This window comes from Vicugna pacos, unplaced genomic scaffold, assembly GCF_048564905.1.
Source record: "Vicugna pacos unplaced genomic scaffold, VicPac4 scaffold_19, whole genome shotgun sequence".
Classification (NCBI taxonomy): Eukaryota; Metazoa; Chordata; class Mammalia; order Artiodactyla; family Camelidae; genus Vicugna; species Vicugna pacos.
Window position 1 is genome coordinate 23,631,342 of NW_027328740.1, and position 25,626 is coordinate 23,656,967.

Below are 25,626 nucleotides of genomic sequence, written 5' to 3' on the forward strand. Positions count from 1 at the left end.
CCTGCTTCTTAAACACCTCCAGGAATCTGCTCAAATGTCCTCCCTGACCTTATTTTTCTCCATGGAACATATCACCTCTGGACATTGTGTATATTTTACTTAATTTTCTCTGTGTCCCACACCAGGCTGTCTGCTGCATGAGGATGGAGAACTGACTGCTTCACTACCTGCTGTGCCCGGTATCTGGAACCCACCCAACACACAGTAGGACCTCAGAAATTGTGTGACGGGTGTGTGATCACTGTAGGCCACAGACAAAAGTCTTCCCAGCAGTCATGGTAAGAGTCATTCATTCTCTACTTACTGAGCCCTACTGTGTGCTGGATACTGACCTGGGTGGGAGGCATGCAGTGGATTAGACACAGTGAGCACACACAGCATGTTAGGAGGGACATGTGCTCTGGAGACCACACAGGGCTGGGGGAAGTCAGGAGTGCAGGAGTGGAGGAGAAGAGGGCCAGGTGGAGACAGTGGTGCCAGAGGAGAAAGAGAGGTGGGGCCCAGGTCGTGCAGGGCTTTATGGCTCCTGTGAGAGCTTTTCCTCAAGGCAGCGGAACAATGGCTGGGTACGGAGCAGGGGCCCAGTTCCTGAGTGCTATGCAGGAAATGGAGCAGGTGTCTGCTGGGGAGATGTGCGTGGAGGAGGCTGTCCCTGTAGACTGTGCAGGCAGAGAAGGCTCCTCTGAGGAGGTGACATCTGAGCTGAGCCCTTGTATGGACCGTGTTTCCACCTTCTGTAGACTGGATGCTTTCATCTGCCCTGCAGCCCTATGCAGGACACACCCTGTTCTCAGTCACCTGGACTTGGCCTCCTGCCTGCCTTTTGGGCCCTCCCACCCCAGAAGGAGTCCTTCTAGATCTAACTCACTACCTCCTCCACTGGACTTGGACTCACACTGAGCCACTGTCCACCTGCCCAACTCACCCAGAGTCAAGTCCAGACACTTGGGGGAGCCCCTCCACTCCAGAGCCCATGAACTTACTCAAATGGCCAGTCCTCAGCCTGCTCACATGCCTCACACTCCCCTCCTGCAGAAACCCTGTGACAGATCATGTCCACAGCACCCTGCTCCTCCGATCCTGACCCCAGGCTTTCCCATGTGGTGTGACCCCGCATAGGTTGCAGTCCCCTCCTCCAGTCTGGTGAGTAGAAACTACCTTTTCTTTTTTCTTTTGTTAATATATTTATTTTTTAATTTTTATTTTATTGAGTTATAGTCAGTTTGCATTGTTGTGTCAATTTCCAGCATAGAACATAATTTTGTCAATTGTGTTTACTCTTTCAAGAAACCATCTCTTGGCTTGATTTTTTCAAATGTTCCTTATATCTCTATTTTATTTTTTTCCTCCCTGATTTTTATTATTTCCTTCCTTCTGCTTACTTTTGTTATTTTTGCTCTTCTTTTTCTAATTCTTTTAGGTGGTAAGTTTGATTGTTTATTGCAGTTGTTCCTCGTTTTTGAGGTAGACCTGATTCTCTCGCTATAAACTTCCCTCTAAGCACTGCCTTTTCTGGATCCCATAGGTTCTGTGTGATTGTGTTTTCATCATCATTTGTCCCAATGTGTTTTTTATTGCTTCTTTGATTTCATCATCCACCCATTTTTTTTTAAAGTAGTATGTTGTTTAACCTCCATACTGTCATTTATTTCTCCTTTATTTTTCTGTAGTTAATTTCTAGTTTCATGGTATTGTGGTCAGAAAAAGTTGCTTCAAATATTTTCTATCTTCTTCAAATTGTTAATGCTTCTTTTGTGCCAAAGTATATGACCTATCCTAGAAAATGTGGTATGTGCACTTGAGAAGAATGTATGTTCTATTTTAGGGAAATATAAAGTTCTGAAAATATTACCCAAAACAAATTGTTCTATTGTATCATTTAATTTCTATGTTGTCTTATTAATTTTATGTATGGAAGATCTGTCCAGTGATGTTAATGGATTGTTTAAGTCTTCTACCGTGATTGTATTCCGATCAAATTTTCCCTTTTTATCTGTTAGTATTCTCTTTTTGTCTGTTATATATTTAGGTGCTCCTATGTTGTGTTCATATATGTTAATGAGTGTAATATCTTCATCTATGACTCCTTTAATCATTATAAAATGGCCTTCTTAATCTTTCTTTATAATCTTTGTTTTAAAGTCTATTTTATTTGAAATCACTGTTGATATTCCTGCTTTCTTGTGATTTCCATTTGTGTGGAATATCTTTTTCAATCCTCTCACTTTCAATCTATGTGTTTCCTTCTCCCTAACGTGGGTCACTTGTATACAGCGTATTGTAGATACTTGCTTTATTATCCACTCTGCACTCTATGTCCTTTGATTAAAGCATTTAGTCCATTGACATTTATAGTAATTATTAATAGAAATGTGTTTATCACAATTTGAACTTTGTTTTGCAGTTCATTTTGTATTTCCTCTTTGTTCCTTACTTTTTCTTTTTGTGGTTTGATAATTTTCCTTTTTATTATCTTGGTGTCTTTTTAGTTTTGTGACTCTATTGTAACTTTTTGGCTTGTGGCTACCCTACTTTGTACATATATTAACCCATTACTATATCTGTTTGTTTTAAACAGATAATAATATAAGCTCAAACCCATCCTACCAAGAACAAAAAAGAGAGAGAGACAGAGAGAAAGAGAGAGACAGAGAGAAAGAGAGAGAGAAACCTGCATATTTTCTTGCTCGCCTCTCCCACGCTTAATGATTTAGATGCCCTCTTTTATGATTTCATGTTTATTCTGTTGTAATTCATTGTAGCAATCACCTTTCCAATTATGGTTTTCTCCTTTTTGTAGCATCCTGCTTCTTTTCCATTTAGAGTAGGTCTTTCAATATTTATTTTAGCATAGGTTTAGTGTTGCTAACTTCTTTTAGTTTTTGCTTCTCTGTGAAGTTCTTTATCTCTCCTTCTATTCTAAAGGATACCCTTGCTGGATAAAGTATCCTAGGCTGCATCATTTTTTCATTCAGGACTTTGAATACACCTTGCTTCTCCCTTCTGGCCTGTACTGTTTTTGTAGAGAAATCAGCTGAAAATCTTATGGGGGTTCCCTTGTATCTCATTCTTTGTTTTTCTCTTTCTCCCTTTAGAATCATTTCCCATTCTCAACCCTGGTCATCCTGATTGTAATATGTCTTGGTGTGGGTCTGTTTGGGTCCTCCTTGTTTGGGACGCTCTGTGTTTCCTGTACTTGGATATCTGATTCCTTCTTTAGGTTTGGGAAGTTTTCAGTCATGATTTCTTCAAATATCTCTTCAATCTCCTTTGTTCTTTCTTCTCCTTCTGGGACCCCCATTATGAGTAGGTTGGCATGCTTTATGTTATTCCAAAGGTCCCGTATATTGCTTTCATTGGTTTTTATTTGTTGTCTTTCAGCTGTTTTGTTGTCCTGTCTTCTAAGTCACATATTCATTCCTCTCAATTATCCAGCCTACATTTTATAGCCTTTACCTCAACTCTCCTCTCAGCAAATGAGCTTTCCAATTTTCACTGGCTCCTCTTTAGAGTTTCAGTTTCGTTATTTGACATATTCTCTGTCTCTATACACAATCTCTTTTAGTTTCTTCAGTACTTTGATCACTCCTTTTTTGAAATCATCTAGTAGACTATCAATGTCTATTTCATTGATTGTTCTTTCAGGGGGTTTATCTTGTTCTTTTAATTGAGACAGGTTGCTCTGCTTTTTTATCTTGCTTATATCTCTCTGGCACTATGGCTTATGGAGTATCAATTATCTACTGTGGTATTTTAAGAGTTTATTTATTTATATAAAGTGGATGCAGAAATAAAACTAAGCACAAAGAAATTAGTTTTAAAAGCAGTATAATCAATAACAGAAGAACATATTGAAACAAGATAACAATTGAGTTGGGATGAATTTTTAAAATATTAAAGGAAGAAAAAATATTTGAGAACAGAGTATAATCACAACAGAAGAACAAAACAAGGATAAAACTGAAATTGGACAAATTGTAAGATAATAATAAAAGTATTTTAAAAGAAAATTTTAAAAGGGATTAAAATAGAAATATAAAAATTATTTAAGAAGTAACATTTAAAAAGTAAAAGAAAATGGAACAGAAAAAGAAAAGAGTATGTTCCCTTGGAGATTGTGTGCCCTTAGTAATTTTATCAAGAGGTCCTTCTTAAACATGTGTGGTTACCAAGTCTTACTTCTGTGCCTTTTGTCTGTTATCCCTTTGGTTAATGATGTGGCCATTAACCTGTTAACCAGAGCCTACCCTGGCTATTGAATGGGGACTCCTCTTTGTTTTGTTGTTGTCAAAGCTCCTGCCCTTGCCTAGCTTCATGAACTCAGCTCGTTGTTTCCAGAGACCCTCTGGTCACACCCTTGGTCTGTGCTTCTCCCAGTGCCTGTAGGTAGACATGTCACTTCTCCTCACAGTGCTGCATCTTGGTGCTGCACTCCTGCATGGTAGGTGGACAGGTTGTGTCCCTTCCCAATGCCGTGTCCAGGTGCAGCAGTCCTCCACAGTAGTTGGGTCGGTTGCTCCCATATTCAGTGCTACTCCCCACACCACATCTGTTCCACACTCTGTGGGTGGGCTTGAGGCAAATGGCCACACCAGCCCTAATCCCTGCTCTTTGCCAGAACTTTGCTCCTTGTTCATTTGTCTTAGAGGTGTGAGTTCATAGAGGCACCAGGACAGAAACGTCCTATATGTCTGGGGATGTAAACAAGTCTCAGTCCCACCTATGAGGTTGCAGAACTGCCAGGTACATATTCAGGTTTCAACCCCATGTCTGCCTGGGTGGGTATGATGGCTGTGGCTGAGCCTCATCTCTCTTATTCTGAAAAATCACCAGTTATGTTGCCGTGAGTCAGCAGAAACAAAGGACGAAACACCCCTTCCCCCAGGCAAGCCAGCAATATTGCTTTGCTTTATTTTTTTCTTATTTTATGGGAGGCCCAGGCTGTTCTGATCTGTATACAATCCAAGCAGTTTTCCACAGCACACTGCAGTCCCCCAGGGTTACCTATGTACAGTCAACCAGAGTCTGCCTGGATCCAGCAGCCTGTCCCTTCCCATCCCTGATTCACTTCTAGGTTTGGGGGTTGTTGACACACTTTGTGCCCATTTAACTTAATTCTGTCAGTCAAGGGTGGTTCTGTACACATCTGAGCCTCAGAGGTTCCCTGTCCATCCTGCTGACCTCTCCGTTGGAAAGAGGGAGACCCAGTCAACCAGCACTATCCCTCCTTTGCTGCTCCCTCTTCAAAGGACCAACCCCAAGCCATTTTGGATTTTCTTCCTTCTTTTTTCCTTTTCTCCTAGCAGATTGGTGGCACATTTTGTCTTTTGAAGATGGCAATGTTTTATCAAAGTTCAGCAGATGCCCTGAGTGGATGGGTGTGTCTGTGAATGTCAGTCTTGGTGAATTTATTGGAGAGGATAAGATACAAGCATCCTTCTACTCCAATATCTTGGCCTTTCTCCAAGAATATACACTCTTAATAATTTTGTCATAAGGTTATTTTTAACTATGGGTGGTTGCCAAGTCTTCCTTCTACGCCTTTTGCCTGTTATCCCCTTTTTTGGTGGTGTGGCTGGTGTTCTGGTGGCCTGAATCTGCCCTGGCTATTGAGCAGGAGCTACTTTTTTTCCTGTGGTTGTCACACTCCTGCCCATATCCTGCTGTGAAAACTCCACTTGCTGGTTCCAGAGGCCATCTAGTCGTGCCCCTGGTCTGTGTCCCAGCATCAGTAAATGGGTGGTCTGCACCCCCCACCAGATGCCTGGTCCCAGGACCACACTTGTGCAAGGTAGTTGGCAGGTAGCTCCCCTGCCGCATTAGGTCCATGCTTTGTAGGTGGACTCAGAGGAAACAGCTGCACTAGCCCTCACCCCTGCTGTGTTCCAGAACACTGATTCTTGTGCATTTTTCTTAGAAGAACCAACTCAGAGAGGCATAGGTGTGTAATGGTCCCTTCTTCTTGGGACTGTAAACAAATCTCAGTCCCACCTATGAGGTTGTGGAGCCCCTAGGTAGAGATTCGGGTTTTAACCCCTCCTCTACCTGGGAACCATGCACCAGAAAATATGGTGGCTATGGCTGAGCCTTGACTCTCTTCTCCCAAGAAGTCTCCAATAACGGTACTGTGGGTCTGCGGACACAAAGGCTATGGCTCCCCTTCCCCCCAGGGCACACCAGCAGTGTTTTTTGCCTTTTTTTTGTATTTTATGGGGGACCAAGGCTGTTCTGTATACTCTCCCAGCCATGGCACACAGAACATTGCAGTCCCCCAAGGTTTCCTTTGTAGAGTCAGCCCGAGTCCTCTGCTCAACTCAGACAGCCTGTCCCATCCCACCCCTGCTGGTTCGTGTCTAGGGCTGGGGATCGTTGGGACCCTTTGTGCCCAATTAACTTAGTTCTGTCAGTCAAAGTCTATTCTATACAGATCTGAACCTCTGATGTTCCATCTCCATCCTGCTGAACTCGCCATTGGAGTTGGGGAGACCCAGTGTATTAATGCTATTCCTCCTTTGCAGCTCCCTCCCCATTGGAATGGTCCAGAACTATTTTCCTTTTTCTTCTTTTCTTCTGTTCTCCCACCAGATTTGTGGAAAATTTTATCTTTTGAAGAAGCCAATATTCTGTCAAAGTTCAGCAGGTGTTCTGGGTGGTGGGTGTGTCTGTGGATGTCACTCTTGGTGAATTTGTGGGAGAGGGTGAGCTCTGAGCATCTTTTTTACTCCACCATCTTTCCTCCTCCTTCACTCTTTTTCTTTTGATTGGAACATTTAGTCCATTGACATTTATAGTAGTTATTTTATAGATGTGGGTTTATTGCCATTTTGAAATTTGTTTTCCAGTTGATTTTGGTATTTATTTGTTTCTTTCTTTTAATTATTTTTATTTTTGTGGTTTGATAAATTCCTTTTCTATTAGCTTGGTTTCTTTTTGGGTTTTATGACTCTATTATATACTTCTGATTTGTGGTTATCTTGTCATTCAAGTATGGTAACCCCTTACTTCATCTGTTTGGTTTTAGTTGATAGTCATGTGGGCTCAAGTGCATCCTAAAAAGAAAGAAGACAAAGGGAAAAAAGAAAAAAAAAAGAGAAAAAATATATATTCTCTTGCTCTCCTCTTCCACCTTTTATGATTTTGCTGTTCTCTCTTTCTTGTTTGCTTTCTTGTTTTCTTTATTGACTTACTGACTTATTTATATCCTCATGTTTTCCCTTGCAACTCACTGTATTTATCGCATTTCCAATTATGGTTTCTTAATTTCTATAGCTTCCTGTTTATTTTTTATTTAGATTAAAACTTTCAAATTTTTTTTTAGCATAGATTTAGTAATGCTGAATTCATTTAGTTTTTGCTTGTCTGTGAAATTCTTTCTCTCTTTCTGTTCTAAAGGATAGTCTTTCTAGATAGAATATCCTAGTTTGCAGCCTTTTCTTATTCAGGACTTTGAATATATCTTGCCACTCCCTTCTGGCCAGAAGTTTTTAGGTAGTGAAATCTGCTGAATGCTTATGGGACTCCCTTGTAACAAACACTTTGTTTTTCTCTCACTGCCTTTAGAATATTTTATTTAACTTTAGCCGTTTTAACTATAATATGTCTTGGTGTAGGTGTGTTTGGTTTCTCCTTGTTTGGGACCCTCTGTGCCTCCTGTACTTGGATAGTTCTTTCCTTCTTAAGGTTTGGAAAGTTTTCAGTCATGATTTCTTTAACTAACTTTTCAATCCCCCTTTCTCTTTCTTCTCCTTCTGGGACTCACCATTATGCATAGGCTGGCACACATTATATTATCTTGCTTTAATTGGTTTTTATTGACTTTTCTGTCTGCTGTTCTTTTTGGGTTATTTCTTTTATCTTGTCTCCTAAGTCATTTATTCATTCCTCTGCATTATCTAGTCTTCTTTTGATTGCCTGTATTTGAATTTTCTATTTTTAACTAGCTCTTCTTTATAGTTTAAATTTTATTTTAAAGTTTTCTGTCTCTATTGATAGTCTCTTTTAGTTCTTTCAGTGAGTTGATCATTCCCTTTTTCAAGTCTAGTAGACTATCAAAGTCTATTTTACTGCTTGTTCTTTCAGGGGATTTGTCTTGTTCTTTTAATTGAAAGTGGTTCCTCGGCTTCTTTATTTTACTTATATTTCTCTGGCTCTATGTATTTCTTCTAGACCCGTTTCTGAGCTTTTACATGTAGTAGGCAGGGTTGGAGCACTTCAGTTGTGAAGAAAAATAGGCAGAAGATGTTCACTGGGGAGTTCTCTCTGTGGTGTTGCCTGTCACTTGTTATGCAGACTTACAAAGTCCTATTTGTTGATTTTGGCTTTATCCCTGCCTTAGCTATGGGAATGTCAGCCACCTACTCTGGTGCCACTCAGGTTCTGAGCCCCAGGAAACATCAGTGCAGATCCAGCAGTGTCAGTCCCTTGGACCTGCCTTAGCAAGTGTGCAGTCACACATATGAATTTGTGGTCCACTACAGGTTCAGCTCAAACCCCAATCCCGCACTCACATATGAAACCATACACCACCCTGTTGTAAATACCCTCACTGGCCACCCTTCTTGAGTAAGAACTCCACTCACTACCTGTAAGTCTCAGAGGTGTGGATCCACAAAGTGACCAGATACAGCAAATCCACCCTCTCTGCCTGGGGCTGTAAACAAATCTCAGTCCCGCCTGTGAAGTTGCAATGGCACAGGGTATGGAGTCAACATTCAGCTCTGCCTTTGTTCAGCAGTGTTGGCTCTCACCAAGCCCCATTTCTCTTCTCACGAGAACACACCAGCAATGGAGCCAAGTGGAGTAAGTGTCTTTGGCACAACTGTGTTTCATTCCTCCCCCATTATATCAAAATTGGTGCTTTTTTATGAGAGTTTCAGTCTTTTCTGTTCCACACACACACACACAGCCAGAGCTCACACTGCCCTCTAGTTTCCTGAGGCTGCCTCTCTGCAGTGTGACCCAGCCCTCTGCCTGGGCTCTTCACTGACTCCAGTAGCCTGTTCTGGCTCATCCCTTCTAGCTCATGTATAGGGCTGGTCATCACAGGGACCCTCTGTGTCAGTTTTCCCCAGTTCTGCCTGCCATGCAGTTGCCACTGTCTCCTCCAAACCTTGGAAGCTCTGCTTCTTTCCTAGCTGATCTCCCAGCTAGAGAGGTTGTGTCCCAGTGTGAGGGTGCCTTTATTCCTATGCTACTCTTTCCCTGCAGGATCAGTCCTGCACTTAATTTTTCTTTTCTCTTTTTATTCCTTACCATATTTTGTGAGAATCTTCCTGTATTTCAAAATAAGAGACACTCTACCAGAGTTCAGGAGGTTTCTGTGCAAATCAATGTTTTTGTAGATGTAATTCTTTGAGTATTTGTGGGAGAGGTCAAGCTGTGAGTCTGTCTACTCTGCCATTTTGGCTCCTTCAAATTTTAAAATAGGGCTAGTTCTTTCTTAATTACTCTCAACAAGCTGTTGTAGTTTTCAGCGTACATGTCTTGTAATTTTTCCTTGCCTCTATTGGATGCTGATTCAGAACATACACAACCTTCTAGAGAAACCTGTCCCACCCTGCCATTTACTGCCAACTAGCTGGCCTGTGTCTGAATCACCAAAAGGTTTTGTTCTTTATCTGATTCTTAATTCTTTAGAATTTATCATTTTACTCTCATAAATGCTGATAGTACTTGTAACATATATTTTAAAATAAAAATAATAAACTTTATTCTATAGATGAAATATGAATGAATCTCAAGTAACATATGCTTTTAATACCTTAGAATTAGTAAAGCAATATAGATACATTATAAATGCTTGAAATGTTGCCTAAAGGAAAAGTGCAGAGATTTGCAAATCCCACTCCCAGAAGTGACCGTCATTAATGGTTTGGTGAACATCTCTCAGTCTCTATCTCTCTCATTCTCTCTGCCTCTGTGTCTCACACACCACAAGATTCATTTACATCTATGATGATTTGACACATATGTGGTTATAGAGATGGCATCTGGGATGTAGATGATGGATTAACAGGCATCCAAACTGAGGGCTTCCTTGACATCAGGTAAAGACCTAGCACTCATTTTTCCAGCTGCACAACAATCATTCCTCCATGTGAATCAGAACTGATGAATCCCACCCCCTCTCCATGAACATTAGTGTTGCCTCCATTTCCCTAGTAGTTTAACCAGGATTGTGATGAACATCCTTGAAAAGACATCTTTGAAAAATTGTGCAAGAATTTTAGTATGATCAACACTAAGCATCAGCACTGCTCGGAAAGTGGTGCACTTGTGGAACTGTGATGCATTCTGCATACTGTTCTCCCAGAGAGGATAGTCTGCTCACTCTTCCCTCCAGGGGATCTACTGTGGCCTCTGCCTCCTCATGTTGTCACTAGAGCTGGTTGTCTCCAGGCTAAAGGCCTGCCAGTGTGATGTTGACCAATGCTGTCTCCGAAGTGTGGACATCTTCATGCATCCTCACTTGAGAGGTCGAGCATCTCTAATATACACTGGCCTCCTGCATTGCCACTTGTTGGAATTGCATGTGTTTGTTCTGTTTCTGTTTAGAACACAGTGTTTCAAGATATTTTTGGACCACAGGGATGTGAAACCTTTCTCTGACTTTAGGTTATGAAAAATGATTTTTCCATGTTATGGTTTGTCTTTCATGGATTTTGATTATTATTTTTTTTTATTTTGTTAGGTTATGTTTTGCCACAGGAAGAGCTAAGCATCTCCCTCCTGGCTCTGGTTTCACACATAGAATAGCAGTGCCTATCTCGAGATTATGCACATAGTTACTAAAAATATTCATTTTGTATATCTCATATTTAATCCACCTGGATTTCCCTTTGAAATAACCATAATGCTACTTCAAGTAAAAAAAAAAACACCAATCCCTTGTTAAAATATGAGAGCAGACACAAACAGCCACCTTTTGTATGATTTCATTGATAGGGAACATCCAGTGTAGGGAAAGACACACAGAGAGAAAGAGGATTAGGGCTTGTCAGGGGTTGGGGGAGGGATAAAAGAGAATGTGTGCTTTGGATACGGGGTTTTATTTTGAGGAAAGAAACAGTCTGAAACTAGACAGTGACGATGGTTACACAGCATTGTGAATGCACTTAATGCTCCTGAATTGCACAATTTAAAATGGAAAAACATCTAAATTTTATTATGGTAAACTTAAAACATAAAAATAGATGGTACTCTAAATGACATGAAAGAAAACAAGGAAATGACAGAAAAAACAAACAAAAATGATGCCAGGAGAAGGGAAGTAAAGTTCGGGTCTGGGAGTGGGTTGATTCTTAGAATTAGATGACAGTGTTGGTGGTTGCAGAGACATCTCAGCCCGTAAGGGTGGTGATGCCTGAAATGGCTCTGGGTCTCATAGAAGTATGTGTGTAGGTTCAGGGGGAGCTACAAGATCAGGCTCAGGGTCTCCCTGCAGGACTGGTAATGTAACTTGGCTCTAGGTCTCCTGTAGGGCTAGTCTTACAGTCTGCAGAGCTGGTGGGATGTGACACGGTTCTGTGTGTTTTGCAGGTGCAGGCTCGGGTTCCCCAGCAGGGTTGTTGGAATGGGACCCAGTCCTGGGTCTCCTGCAGGAGCCAGATCAGGATCTCATGCAAGACCAGGCTCAGGGTATCCTTGTAAGGCTTGTGGAATGAGACCCCATCATTTTTCTCCTGCAGCAGCAGATTCAGGGTGTCCCTGCAAGGTTTTTCAATTTCACCCTGCTCTATATCTCCTGCAGGAGCAGGCTTGGACTGTCCCTGCTGGGTTGTTGGAATATGACCCATCTCTGATTCTCTTTCAGAAGCAGGCTCAGGGTCCCCCTACAGGGCTAGTCGATTTTGTTCCAGTCTTAGGTCCTTTGCAGGTGCAGGACTGGGGTCTCCCTTCAGGGCTGGTGAAATGTGACTCAGCTGTTTGTCTCTTGCAGAAACAGGCAGAGTTTCTCCCTGCAAGCCTTGTGGAATGAGACCCAGTGCTGGGTCTCCTACAGGAGCATGCTCAGGGTCTACATGCAGGGCTAGAGGAATTGGACCTGGCTAATGGTGTCCCTGCAGTGCTGCTAGAGTTGTTCCAATTCTTGGGTGTCTTGAAGGTGTAGGCTCTAAGTCTCCCTGCATTGCTAGTGAAATGTGACTCTGTTGTGGTTCTCCTGAAGGGACAGTCTCAGGGTTTCCCTGCAGGGCTGGTGGATGGGACATAGTTCTGGGTCTTCTGCAGGAGCAGGCTCATCTTGCAACATGACCAATCTCAGGTTCTCCTGCAAGAGTAGGCTCGGGGCCTTCCTGCAGGGCTAGTGGAATTGGACATGGCTCATGGTCTCCCTGCAGTGCCATTGGAATTGGTCCAATTCTTGGGTCTTTTGAAGGTGTAGGTTGCAGGCTGATAAATTACCTGTAGGGCTGGTGGAATGTGACATGGCTCTTAGTCTAATGCTAGAGCTGATTCAGGGTCTTTCCACAGGGTTGGTAGAATTGGCCCAGGCCTGGGTCTCCTGCATGTGCAGGCTCTGGTATCCCTGCAGGGCTTGTGGAATGTGACTGGGTTTCTGTTTCCTGCAGGGGCAGGCTCAGAGTCTCCTTGCAGTGTTGCTGGAATGGCACATGGTTCTGAGTTTCCTGCAACAGCAGGCTTATGTTCTTCCTGCATGGCTAGTTGAATATGACTCAGACCTTGGTCACTTGCAGGAGCAGGCTAGTTTTCTCACTGCTGGGATGGTGGAATCAGACCCTGTCCTGAGTCTTCTGCAGAAGTAGCTCCAGGTCTTCCTACAGGGCTGTTGGAACATGACCCATCACTGGTTCTGCTTCAGGAGTAGGCACAGACTCTCCTTGCAAGGATAGTGTAATTGGACCCAGCTCAGGGGTCACTACAGGGCTGATGAAATTTGTCCTGGCTCTGTGGTTCCTGCAAGTGTAGATTCTGTGTCTCCCTTCAGGGTTGGTTTAGTGGGACCCATTCCTGAGTCTCCTGTAGTAGTAGGCTCAGAGTCTCCCTGTAGGGCTGGTGGAATGGGCCCCTTCTCTAGGTCACCTGCCAGAACAGATTTGGACTCTGCCTTCAGGCTGGTGGAATTGGGCCTGTTCTTGCATCTCCTGCAGGAGCAGGCCTTGGGTCTTCCTGGAAGAATACTGTAATATGACCCATCTCTGGTTCTCTTGCAGGAGAAGCTCATGGTCTCCCTAGAAGGTTAGCAGAATTTGTCCCATTCCTTGGTCCAAGGCTCAGGGTATCCCTGCAAGGTTGGTGGAATGGGACCTAGTCCTGTGTATCCTGCAGTAGCAGGTTCTGTTCTCTTTGCAGGGCTGGTGGAATATGACTCCACACTGTGGTTCTTTGGCAGATGCAGGCTCAAGGACCCCACCAGAACTGATGGCTCTTAGTCTCCTATGGGAGCAGGTGAGGGATTCCCTGGAGAGCTGTTGGAATTGGTCCCAGTCCTAGGTCTCTTACAACTGCAGGCTCAGTGTCTCCCTGCAGGGTTTGTGGAATATGACTTGGCTGTGGGTATGCTGCAGGAGCAAGCTCAGTGTTTCCATGCAGGGTTGGTGGAATGGGATCTAGTTCTGGCTCTCCTGCAGGAGGAGGCTGGGGTTCTCCCTGGAGAGGCTGATGGAATTGGACTGGGATGTCTGTCTCCTGCAGGAGCAAGCCTATGGATTACCTGCAGAGCTGGTAGAATGTCACACAACTCTTGTTCTTCTGCAGGAGCTGGCTCATATTCTCTGTGAATGGCTTGGTCTCCCCCAGGAGTAGGTTTGTAGTCTCACTACAGGGCTGGTGTTATGTGACCCGCACTGTGTTTTCTGCAGATGCAGTCTTAGTGTTGGACTGCAGGTTTGGTGGAATGGGAAGAAGTTCTGGGTTTCCTGGAGTAGCAGGCTCACGGTCTCCCTTCTGGGGTATTGGAATGTGACCCAGTCATGTGTTTCCTGCCAAAGTGGCCTCAGGATATCCCTGCAGGGCTGTTGGAATTGTACCTCACTGTGTATCACCTGCAGGATCAGGTTTGTGCTCTCCCAGCAAGGCTGGCGTATTTGGACCTATTCCTGGGTCTCCTGCAGAAGCAGGCTTTCAGTCTTCCTGCAGGGCTTCTGGAATATGACGTATCTCTAATTTTCCTGCAGGATCAGGCTTGTGGGTCACCCAGCAAGGCTAGTGGAATTGGACCCAATTCAAGGTCTTAGTGCATGATTGATGGAATGGGACCCATTCCTGGGTCTCCTGCAGGAATTGGCTCAGAGTCTTCCTGCAGGACTGGTGAAATTGGACCAATTCCTGAGTCTCCTGCAGGAGGAGGCCCTGCATCTTCCTGGAGGGATGGTGGAATATGACAGAGATCTGTTTCTCCTGCAGGAACAGGCTCAAGGTCTCCCTACAAGGCTAGTGTAATTGGACACATTCCTGGATCCATTGCAAGTGAAGGCATGATGGTCTTCCTACAAAGCTGGTGGAATGTGATTCGGCTCTGAGTCTCCTGCAGGAGTAGGCTTAGGGTCTCCTTGAAAGATTGGTGAAATGGGACACAGTGCTGTGTCTCCTGCAGTAGCAGGTTCAGGTTCTCCCTACAGTATTGGTAAAATTGGACCTGGCTCTAATTCTCCTGCAGTAGCAGACTGAGGGTATACCTGCATGGCTGGTTGAGTGTGAAGGAACAGCAAGTCTTAATACATTGGCCCACTCCTGGGAAAAGGATAAACAGGGCGTAGTGCATTGTCTCTTGTATTGTCTGAAAAAGCCCCTTGAGATGTGTTGATTCTGATGACCTCTTCCAAGAACTTGAACACTTTTAGAATCTCTGCCAACTCATCTTGTTTAGACTGAAGGACTCTGCCTTTCATCAGTTCTTGGAATAGAGATCAACACAAAAGGAAAGAGGGAAGAAAAAATTACCAATCTATCTGTTGAGAAGTCAGCTGAAGACATTAAAAAGTTCTCTTGCAATGCACTTGTTTCTATTTTGGTGCATTTAGAATCATTTCCTTATTATCAATTTTTGCCATTTAAATTAGAATATATATTGTCGTAGGCCTACTGGGGTTCATTATGCTTGGACGCTCTGTGCTTGCTGTGTTGAGATAGCCGGTTCTATCTTTGGTTTAAGAAAATTTCAGTCTGATTTCTTCAAATACCTTTTCAAACCATTTGTCTTTATTCTTTTCCATGTGGGATCCCTATGAGTCATACACTGGTATGTTTTCTCTTATCCCAGGTTTCAGTTGCATTGCTTGCATTGGTTTTCACTTGCTTTTCTATGTCGTGTTCTGACTGAGTGATTGCGGTTATCCTGTTTTCTAAGTCATTTATTTGTTCCTGTGCATTATCTAGTCTGATTTGGACTGTCTTTAGCTTAGCTATTCTCACCATTGAGTTTTCTGATTATATTTGGCTCATCTAAAGTGTTTCTCTTTCCATTTATACTAGCCTGCATTTGTATTCATAGACTCAAGATTTCCTTCAGTGTTTTTATGTCCTCCCTTTTCAAGTCATGTTCTAGTAAATTTTGGGGGTCTAATACATTGGATGTTCTTTCAGGAGACTCCTGTCTTTTGAAAATTTGGAATAGTTCTTTTAACTTTATTATATCTCTCTATCGCTATGGGTTAAGGATTATCAGTTATCTATTATAGACTTGAACGGCTTTTGTAAGTGAAATCATTTCTGTGCACATTTAGTTTTAATGCTGTGAGGATTGTTTTTGGTATGTAATGATGTCATGCATTCCTTCTGTGTCCGTTGCCTGTTATATCTATGATTGCTACCGTGGTTTTTGTTGTGGTGAATATAACCTATTCTAGTAAAGTTAGCAGAGTGTCATTTTGGTTAAATGTTTATCATAGCTCTGACAGTGCTGGGACTACTAATTTTTGCTGGAATAGAGGTTTCCAAATGATTTCTGGGCTGCAGGCTGGATATGTGGAAAGGGAATTTTTCCAATATACACTCATGAAAGTGCATTCGTCCTTACTGTTGCCACGGAAAAGTCAAAATTTTATAATGGGTTCCCTCAGGTTCTCTGCAAACAAAGACAAAAGTGGAAACAAATCTAATGATGTCACACATTAGAAACTGCTGAAACAATCCTGCAGTGCCACAATTGGGTCCTAAGTGTAGTACTGGGTCAGCACCACAACTATAGTTGCATTAGCATGTGGTAGGCAAGGTTGATGGAAAAGCTTCAAATTCTCCTATTTTTCAGCAGATCTCTGCTCCAAGAACTCTTGTCAATAAGGCATGGGAACTCAAAGGCAAGCATGGAGCATTTCAAAAACCTCTGCTTTGGACAATAAGAAATTTCAATCCTGCCTATGAAAGTTGCAGATCTTTTGGCTATAGAATCTTATTTCAACACGAAATTGCCCTGGATTCTAGAAACCAGATAAAGATGGCTCTGATTGAGACCATTTCTCCTTTATGGAGAAAATGAGCAATTATACTGTGGATGTGAAAAGGCTGTGACTAAGGCCCTGGGTTACTAAGCTAATCCACAACACATATGCCAGCAGATTTAATATTAAGAGAGGACCCAGGCAGATCTGTTCTCTAGATAGTACCAACCACAGCCCAAAACAATCTCCAAACCCCTGGGAATAAATTTGTGACATCAGCCACAGCTCTAACACACAGATTCCACAGGCACTCCTAGCTCAAAATTGGCAGATGGAGTCTTGGTCTGGGAATCAATTGCAGAGAAATTTTGTGATTATTGCTTTCAGTTATGTCAATCAAACGTCCACTATGCACTCTTTTAACCCTCAGCGCATCGTCTTCCATCTTAAATGACCTGTCCACTTTAGAGTGTGCATCCCAGTAAAACACAGTTTCGCCTTTACTGCTCCTTCACCAAAGGTCAGGTCCTGCACTGATTTCCATTCTCTACTTTGCCTTCTACTCTTTCCAGGTTATGTGAGAATTCTTTCTGACTTTTGAAGTAAGAGATGTTTGGCCATTATTCAGCAGGGATCCTGAGCCAAGGGCCGGGAGAGTGGATGTTTAATTTGCTGTATACCTGGGAGAGAGTGAGCGAAGTTTGCACTGGTACTCTGCCAGTTTGGCATGGATAAATTAACACAATTCAGGCATAACTCACAGGCACTTGATCCTTGTTTAGCTATTTTTCTCTATATCAATGGTGGAAGGATGTGTTCGAAGACTCCAGGTCTGACAATGTGTACATACCTCCATTGCAGACTTCCAAATAGTTAACAGAATTGAATTACATACTATGGGAAGTGTATCAAAATAAATATAGTTTTAGAAATATACTAAATCTAACTACAAGACAGAGTTGCCAAATTTTGGTATCAGCTTGAAATACCCAAATAAGAAAAATACAACAAAAATACAAATTAGCAGTAAAAAGTCATGAAGGAGGCAGGTCAACACTTTTCTCTTGGTGCCTCCAACACTAACAAAAACAATGAAATAGTTCTTAGAATCATTAACAATCACAACCATGGGTTTCCATTGTTCATGTGGTGCCCTTTCCTAATAATGGCACATACTGGTCAATGTTGGCGATTCAAGGGGCAACATTACTATTTAGGAAAGCACAAAGAAACCCAAACAATGTATTTTTATATAGGCTTGGTTTCAATAGCACTTAGAGACATTATAGATATGAGAACACTGCTGCACTTCTGCTAGGCTATTGAGAATCATGTGCTCTTCTATGAAAGATGAGTATGTTTAATCGTCCAATTATGTTGAGAAACACAATTAAACCCGACAAATATGGCAACCACATTATATCCTGCACCCGGTACTTGACTGAAGGGAAAAGATGGTCCACAAAAAATGTGTCACTACATATCTATGTCAACAATTACACTTCATTTCAATAACAGAATTATAATAGTTACAAATACTGTTTTGAAAAACTGAGGATAAATAAATATTCAAATTCAGGCAAAGAATCCACTCACTTACAAAACACCCTTCACACCAAAGTAGATATAACCCCAGCATGATCTGAATCTGGGGGAAGGTCATCATTTCACAGTGTGAACTAAGAATTCAAACCAACCTGTTTTAGTCCAGAGTAGTTGACCATGGAGGAGTACACTGTTGTGCACAAAATGTGAAGGTGGAGGAACTCTGAATCTAGGAGGGTCTTCCTGTGCTCCTACTGGCTTCAATGCAGTTCAAGGGCTGATTCTCTGAAATGGATAACTGAGTGAAGGGGAGGGAAAAGCAAGTGCTTCAGAGCAAGGCCCAACCCTGGGAAAAGGCTTACCAGGGCTTGGTGCTTGGTCGTCTGAGTGGTTTATAAATGCCCCGTGGGAAGTTTGGAATTTCAAGACATCTTCCAAGAACATGAGAGCTTCTATCATTTCTACCTTCTCTTCTGTTTTGGACGGAAGAAATCTTGGACCCGTACTTGGAGCAGAGAATTCAGTAACTTCCTCAAGTGCACGTTCAGATTCCACATGTAATTGACAGTATCAACGAGGCTCAATATGTCGATGAATGTCTTCCAAGCTTGGTATTCTCTACAGCTGTCTCCATGCCAGTATTCTTCATTGTAGCAGAACAACTCTCATCAATGTGTTCGCATCTCTCCTCAATCCATGCAGCCAGCTTTTCTGACAGATTCTCTTCGTGTCTCCTATAAAGTCAAATTCTAAATGATTGGGCAAATCTGAAAGTACCTCCGAGACTAACCAGTGAGCTGATGACACGCATTTCTTCCACTGTCTGCTCTTTAAGGTTCTGGAAACTGACCCGTGAACACAGGCCATTGGGCAGCAGCAGGATTTCGAACTTACACAGCTTCCCAAAAAAGAGACCTAAGCCAAGCTCCAAAGAGGGCGACAGCCCATCCATCACACTGATCCACCCACAGGGCTCTGCCCAGTTTCCATGGATCCACAGGCCACAACAAACCTCATGGAACAAACGAACATTCCACCTGGAATTAAACCGGCAACTGCCATCCCCAAAGGTGGCTGCAACTTGTCAGTGTTGGGGGAGGGGCTGTATGAGACAAGAGGTTCTAAAGGTAAATGTGATTCTATCCACTAGCGTCCCATGGGCTTTTCTCTTCCCTCTTTCCTTTTATTCAGATCTGTACGCACAGTACAAACGGAGGGAAGTGTGTCCAATTATAGTTGATGATTTCACACGTCTATAAACTTTCTAACAGTTCACAGTACACAGAGACCCACTAAAGGAGACTTATGTTCCTATAATATCCGTACACCCGGAATACATATGCGTCGCCTGATTTCTGCTGAAACACCCGCACTCTCAGGACATGGATCCATTTATTTCATGGGGGCTGAAATTCCTACAAATGAAACCAATCCCAATGTGCAATTTACTGTGTGTCTCTTTTGCCCTTAGAACACTTTTGCAGAGCTACTTGTCTTTGTTATAGGCTTATGCCATTTCTTCTCTACGTAGGGTATAATATGGCATACATTCAATCTGTTGGGAGACTTGCAAATTTATATCACGGACTATAAATCCATTTTATTCCAAATAGGCATTTGAATTAGGTCACGATATGCTCTTATGAATCAATATTTATGAATATTAATGCACGCATCTGTTTTCTGAATACAAGTGTGTTGAGTACATGCAAGCTGTGATATTGGGTCGATGAGTGCTGAATGATTCTTGACATCACCTTGAGTACTTTCTTGAGAATATTCATGGTTCCATTGTTTTATGTCAGCCAACCGTGCCCTTTTGGTGCTTGTTTGTTTGTTTGATTGTTTGTTTGTTTGTTTCTTGTTTGTTTTGCAAACACATTAGGCCATGCATCACTCCGTTCACTTAAGAGAGTCATATAAGCAGATTCACTTAAGATAGTGCTTACAATCATCTATGATTTCCTGCTTCACTCTCCCATATATAGGGTTTTGATGTCCTCTTGCTTTCTTCTTGTTTATTCTCTGCAACTCATGCGCCTCTTGCATTTCCAATAATAGTCTTCTTCTTTCCATTTCATCTTGCTGCTTTTCTAATCAGCGAAGAATTCTCAATCATTCTTTTAGGATAAGTTTTGAACTGCTGAATTCTTTTAAGATGTGCCGGTCTGTGGAATTCTCTAGCTTTGCCGTTATTAAAAATGGCGGTCATGTGGCATAGGCTACCCTAGATGGCAGCATTTTCCCATTCAGGATATGGTCTAAATCCTGGCACTTCTCCCTTTCCTGAAATATTACTGCTGAGATACAAGCTGAAAGCGCTCTGGAGGTTCCCTTGTGATTATGTTGCTTTCCTCAAAGTGCATTTTTTTCATTTTTTTTCCTCCAGGTGCATTTTAAATCACATGGATGCTCATGAACTTTGTTGATTAGAATCATCTGGCTGCTGGTAAGTCTATTGGGATTTCAATTCCGTTGGATGCTGTGTACTTCCTGAATTCATATACATGATTCTATCTTGGTTTTCAGGAAGGTTCAGTCAAATTTATCTACAGATATCTTTTCAGAATTTTTTTTTTTACCTCTTGCTTTTCCATCTGGGACTCTTATGAATCCTAGTCTTACATGCTTTACTTAACCCAGGACTCAACAGCAATGTTTTCATTGTATTCAACTTGCTTATCTATGTCTGCTTCTGACTTAGGGATTTCTGTTCCCCTGTATTCACATTCATTCACGTGTCCCTCTGCATTATCTAGTCAACTTAGGACTGAATTTAACCCTGATATTATCCCATCCATTGAGATTTCTGATATAATTTGGCTCGTCTTTAGACTTTATCTTCCACATTTCTGGTATTCTGATTTTGTGATTCTGAGACACGGTTGTGCTTCAGTGTTTCCCTCATCTCCGTTTTCAATACTAGCCCTGGTAGCATTTTGCAGTCTAGTTGTTTGAAAGCTTATCTTTTGGGCCTTCAATCCCTATGGAACTGAAAATGGTACTTCCTGTTTCTTTTACTGTACTTCTACATTTCAACTGGTCAAGTAATATCAGGCATCTAATGTAGACTTCAAGGGCTTTGTTAAGTGAAAAGTTTAGACCATTGGCTCTATGCAATTCCATGGGATTACTGTGAGGACAATTTCTCCTAGACACTGATGCCATGTCCTGTTCCTGTGTGTGTTGTCTGGTATATCTCCAATTGCTGGTGTTGCCTTTGCTGTGATGAACAACCCGTACTATTTCGATTAGCATAACCTCATTTTGATTACGCTTATCTCACAATTCTGAACGTGCGCAGGACACTTTCTCTTGTGGAAATGAAGCTTCAAAAAGTTCTCAGCTCTGCATTCTTCTCTATGTCACTTTGGAGTGTTTCCTAAACAGCAAACTGAGAGTGCGCTTGTGCTTTGCAGTGCCACGGGAATGTCCCAATGAAACCAGTGCTTCCCAGAGCTTCTCTGTCTACTGAAACACCAGTGGAAGCACATCCATGGATGTCACACATCAGGGCCTGCTGGAATGATCCCGCAGACCGACCTTGGTGTCCTCGGTGCCATACCGTGCCATCCAAAATGTAGCAGCTTCATTCTGGAGATAATGCTGAAGGAAATGCTTCAACTTCTCATGCTGTGGACTTGGACCACTCTTCCTTGTCCTCTCATTCTTGTGGCACAGGTGCACGAAGACAACCACAGAGCTGTTGTGCATCCTGTGCCTCAAACCAAACCATAATCCCAGCCCAGGTTATGAATGTAGCAGATCCTAAGGCTTTTCATTCTGATATCAAAACCAAGGCCCCCTGGATCCTTCAGACCAAATGCACGATATCTCTGATTCAGCCCCACACGTGCTCTATTTGCAAAATGCCAAATTGTTCCCTGGTCTTGCAGATGCACTGGGTGTGGCCATGGGACATATCGATAATCTCAACCTCGCGCGCCAGTGTGGTTGCTTTCTCATTGGGGTCACAGGTCGGTTTGCTCTCTTGATAGGACCCACCACATCCCACAACGCACTCCAGGTCCCTGAGACACAGCGTGTGCCATCATCCGTAGCCCTATCCCTCCCTGACCGCTGACTCTGCTACCTCAAATTTGGAAGCTCAGATCTTGGTCTCAGAATCAAGTGTGGGGATATTTTGCGCTGGTTTCTTTGAGTTCTGTCAGCCAAGCATCTGCTGTGCACTCTTCTAACACTCAGCGCATCACCTTCAATCCCATGTCTCCTGTCTGCTTGAGAGTGTGCGTCCAAGTTCAACAGAGTTTCAACTTTGCTGCTCCATCACCAGGGGTCAGACCCTGCACTGGTTTCCATTCCCTGCTTTGCCTTCTCCTGCTTCCAGGTGTTCTGAGGCCTCATCCTGTCTTTGGAAGTAACAGACCTCTCTTCGGCAAGTGTCCTATGCCAAGGGCTGGGTGAGTGGATGTTTCCATTGCTGTGTACATGGGAGCGAGTGAGCGCAGTTTGCACTGCTTCTCTGCCAACTGGGCATCGATGAATCAACACTTTCCAGATACACTTCCCAGATATGTGATTTTTGTTTACCTCTTGGTTTCTATACAGCCGTGGTGGGAGGGATTGTCCAAAGACTCCAGTTTTGACATTGTGTTCACATCTCATTTGCAGTCTTTAAAAAGTTTAATAGACTTGATTTCCATGTTTTGGGAGCTATACGAAAATGAAGTTAGTTTTTGAAACATACTAAATCGACCTAGAATCCAGACTTGTCAATTTCGGTAACATTTTGTCAGCTCTAAGGAAAACATAGACAGATAGAATGCAAAGTAGCAGTCCAAACTGTAAAAGGGGTCATGTCAACTCTTTCCTGTTGAAGCCTCCGAAACCAACAGGAATCATGAAATACCTATTGGAAACATGAAATAACCCCCAACCTTGGATTCACTTGTGCATGTGGTGCCCTTTACTCCCAATGACACCTACTGGCCAATGTTGGCATTTCAAGGGGTAACATCCCTCTCTAGGAAAATACAAGAGAAAACAAACCAAATATATACATTTAGGCTTGAATCCAAAAGCACCTAGAGGCATTATAGCTTTGAGAACCGTGCTGCAACTATGCTAGGCTATTGAGAACCAGGTGTTCTTCTATCAGTGATGAGAACGCTTAATCATCCGATCATGTTGGGTAAAGCAATTTAACGCAGCCGAGTCTGCACCCCCATGATATAGTGCCCCCGGGGGCTTGACTCAAGTGAAAGACGGTCCACATAAGCTGTGTCTTTAATGTCATTGGCGACTTTTACAGTTCAGTTCACTATCTGACTTATAGTATTTACCTATACTGTCTTGAAAGACTGAGGCCTGATACATATTCAAGTTCAGTCAAAGATTCCCCTCACTTACCACACTCCCTTCACCCCAGAGAAGACACAAACCCAGCATTTGCTGAGTCTAGCGGAAGTCAATCGTTTCTTTGTGTGAGCTAAGTATTCAATTCCTATCTATTTCAGTCGAGACTATTTGAACTTTAAAGAGTTCACTGTTGTTCACAGAGTGTGAAGCTGGGGGAACTCTGATTCGAGGAGGGGCATGCCCTTCTCGTACTGGCTTCATTGCAGCTCAGGTACTGATCCTTCAAAATGGATGCCTGAGTGGAGGTGAGGGAAGAGCTTTACTTGATAGCTTGGCGCATACCAGGGAAAAGGCTTACCTGGGCTTGGTGCACTTTGGTCTGAATGGCTTGGAAATGCCCCTTGGGACGTGTGGATTCTCAAGAACTCTTCCAAGAACATGAGCATTTTGATCACCTCTGCCATCTCTTCTCTTTTAGACGTCAGGGATCTTGGACCCGTTCTTGGAGCAGGGAATTGAGGAACTTCCTCAAGTCCACGTTGGCACTCCGTATGTTTCTGCCAGTATCAGCGAGGTTCAATACGTCTCATGAATGTCTTTTGAGCCTGGTATACTCTACAGCTGTCTCCAGGCCAGTATTCTCCTTTGTAGCAGAACATCTCTCATCCATGTGTTCGCATCTCTCCTCAATCCGTGCAGCCAGTTTTCGGCCAGCTTCTCTTCGTGTCTCCCATAAAGTCGACTTCAACAGGACTGGGCAAGTCTGAAATTACCTCGGAGTCTCACCAGTAAGCTGATGACAGGCAGATCTTTCACTGTCTGCCCTTTCAGCTTCTGGAAACTGACCCGTGAACTCAGGTCTTTGGGCAGCAGCATTATCTCGAACTTACACAGCTTCCCGGACCAAACACCTAAGCCAAGCTCCACAGAGGGCGGCAGCCCCTCCATCACACTGATCCACCCACTGAACTCTGCCCGGTTACCTAGGATCCACCGGCCACAACAAGCCTCGCGTTACACACCAACATTCCACCTGGAATCCAACCGGTAACTGCCATCCCCAATGGCTGCCGCATCTTGTCAGTGTTGGGGGAGGGGCTGCATCCGACGAGAGGTTCCTTAGCTAAATGTGATTCTACACACTAGTGTCCCATGTGCCTTTGTTCTTCCCTCTTTCCTTTTCTTCAGATCTGTATGCACAGTACCAACGGAGGGAAGTGTGTCCATTTTCAGTTGATGGTTTCACACGTCTTTCAACTTTCTAACAGTTCACAGTACACAGAGACCCACTAAAGGAGACTTATGTTCCTATAATATCCGTACACCCGGAATACATATGCGTCGCCTGATTTCTGCTGAAACACCCGCACTCTCAGGACATGGATCCATTGGTTTCATGGGGGCTGAAATTCCTAGAAATGAAACCAACCCCAATGTGCACTTTACATTCTGTCTCTTTTGCTCTTAGTGCACTTTTACAGAGCTACATTTTGTTATAGTCTTATGCCATTTCTCTTTGACGTAGGGTAGAATATGGCATTCATTCATCCTGTTGGAAAACTTGCAAGTCTATATCACAGACTAGGAATCCATTGACTCCAAATCGGAATTTGAGTTAGGGTTAGAGTTAGGGTTGGGGTTAGGCTTAGTGTTTAACTTTAGGGTTAGGATTAGGGTTTGGGTTAGGGTTTACTGTTAGAATTAGTGTTAGGTTTATGGTTAGGTTTAGGAGTTTGTGATAGTTTTTGGGTTAGTTTAAGTGTTAGGGTTATGGTTTAGTTTTAGGGTTAGGGTTATGGTTAGTGTTCAGGTTCGGGATAGGGTTAGGGTTAGTGTTTAGGTTACGGTTTAGGCTTCGGGTTAGGGTTACGGTCAGGGTTCGGGTTCGGTTTTCGGTTAGGTTTAGGGTTAGGGTTAGTGTTCAGGTTAGGGTTCGGGTTCGGGTTAGGGTTTGACAAGCATTAGCGCGTGCATCTCTGTGGGCAGTGGAGTGTTTCAAACTGCTTCTCCAATCTTGGTGCACCTGTGCCACCATAAAGATTTGTGGAATATGTTTCCCCACCTCCAGCACACACACGGAGACGTGTTCAGGCATCCTAATTGTGGGGAGGCTCCTCCAAATGACAGCAGCGCCTGGGTTCTAATAGAATCCCTTAGTTTGTAATAAGAGTGTTTCCGTGGTCCGGGATGTGACGGAATTCGTGGGGTTGTGCTTCGAGTCCAAGTAGCAGTGGGTGCCAACTGATCAATTGAGGAAGTACTTAGAGGACTTCTCCCATAAGGGACCACATTTGCCGCCATTCATCTGGGTGGAGTGGGGCTGTACAACTCCCACACACAGAAGAATGTGTTCTGGAATCCTGAGTGCAGGGAAGATCCTGCAACTGACATCAGAGCCTGGGATCTAATTGAATCCCTTTGCTTG

The 25,626-nt window shown here is 43.1% G+C and overlaps 2 long non-coding RNA genes across 2 annotated transcripts; one reads left to right on the forward strand and one right to left on the reverse strand.

Annotated features, from left to right (window-relative positions):
- Positions 1–1,009: 1,009 nt before the first annotated feature.
- LOC140693322 (uncharacterized) lies at positions 1,010–23,907 on the forward strand. The gene is made up of 3 exons (XR_012069042.1): positions 1,010–1,143; positions 20,272–20,331; positions 23,680–23,907. It is a non-coding gene; the product is annotated as an uncharacterized lncRNA (long non-coding RNA).
- On the reverse strand, positions 15,948–18,467 carry LOC140693323 (uncharacterized). Its single transcript, XR_012069043.1, has 3 exons — positions 18,245–18,467; positions 18,035–18,167; positions 15,948–16,024 (listed from the first exon to the last, which is right to left on the reverse strand). It is a non-coding gene; the product is annotated as an uncharacterized lncRNA (long non-coding RNA).
- Positions 23,908–25,626: the final 1,719 nt, after the last annotated feature.